The sequence below is a fragment of the Triticum dicoccoides genome, chromosome 5B (assembly GCF_002162155.2).
Source record: "Triticum dicoccoides isolate Atlit2015 ecotype Zavitan chromosome 5B, WEW_v2.0, whole genome shotgun sequence".
NCBI lineage: Eukaryota > Viridiplantae > Streptophyta > Magnoliopsida > Poales > Poaceae > Triticum > Triticum dicoccoides.
Window position 1 is genome coordinate 662,162,834 of NC_041389.1, and position 1,611 is coordinate 662,164,444.

Consider the following 1,611-nt stretch of genomic DNA (forward strand, 5'->3'; position numbering starts at 1 on the left):
TCGTAACCTCCCGGTACTCCAAAAAATCCCCGAACCTCTTCAGAACCATTCCGGTGTCCATGTATAACCTTCCAATATATCAATCTTTACCTGTCGACCATTTCGATACTCCTCATCATGTCCGTGATCTCATCCGGGACTTCGAACAACCTTCGGTCACCAAAACAAATAACTCATATAATACCTATCGTCATCGAAGGTTAAGCATGCGGACCCTACGGGTTCGAGAACTATGTAGACATGACTGAGACACCTCTCCAGTAAATAACCAATAGCGGAACCTGGATGCTCATATTGGTTCCCACATATTCTACAAAGATGTTTATCGGTCGAACGACAATGCCAACATATTTATTCCCTTTGTCATCGGTATGTTACTTGCCCGAGATTCGATCGTGGGTATCTTCATACCTAGTTCAATCTCGTTACCGGCAAGTCTCTTTACTCGTTCCGTAGTGCATCATCCCGCAACTAACTCATTAGTCACATTGCTTGCAAGGCTTCATATGATGTGCATTACCGAGAGGGCGCAGAGATACCTCTCTGACACTCGGAGTGACAAATCCTAATCTCGATCTATGCCAACCCAAGAAACACCTTCTGAGATACCTATAGAGCATCTTTATAATCACCCAATTACGTTGTGACGTTTGATAGCACACAAGGCATTCCTATGATACCCGGGAGTTGCATAGTCTCATAGTTGGAGGAATATATATTTGACATGAAGAAAGCAGTAGCAGTACAACTAAACGATCATAATGCTAAGCTAACCGATGGGTCTTGTCCATCACATCATTCCACTAATGATGTGATCCCCTTATCAAATGACAACTCATGTCCATGGCTAGGAAACTTAACCATCTTTGATCAACGAGCTAGTCTAGTAGAGGCATACTAGGGACACGTTGTTTTGTCTATGTATTCACACATGTATCAAGTTTCTGGTTAATACAATTCTAGCATGAATAATAAACATTTACCATGAATAAGGAAATATAAAATAACAACTTTATTATTGCCTCTAGGGCATATTTCCTTCAGTCTCCCACTTGCACTAGAGTCAATAATCTAGTTCACATCGCCATGTGATTTAACACCAATAGTTCAAATCTGTATGTGATTAACACCCATAGTTCACATCGTTATGTGATATAAAACCAAAGGTTTTACTAGAGTCAATAATCTAGTTCACATCGCCATGTGATTAACACCCAAAAAGTACTAAGGTGTGATTATGTTTTTCTTGTGAGAGAAGTTTAGTCAACGGGTCTGCCATATACAGAGCCGTATGTATTTTGCAAATTTTCTATGTCTACAATGCTCTGCATGGAGCTACTCTAGCTAATTGCTCCCACTTCCAATATGTATCCAGATTGAGACTCAGAGTCATCCGGATCGGTGTAAAAGCTTGCATCGACGTAACTCTTTATGAAGAACTCTTTATCACCTCCATAACCGAGAAATATTTCCTTAGTCCTCTTAGGTAACTAAGGATAACTTTGACCTCTGTCCAGTGATCCACTCCTGGATCACTATCGTACCCCCTTGACAAACTCATGATAAGGTACACAATAGGTCTGGTGCACAGCATAGCATACTTTATAGAAC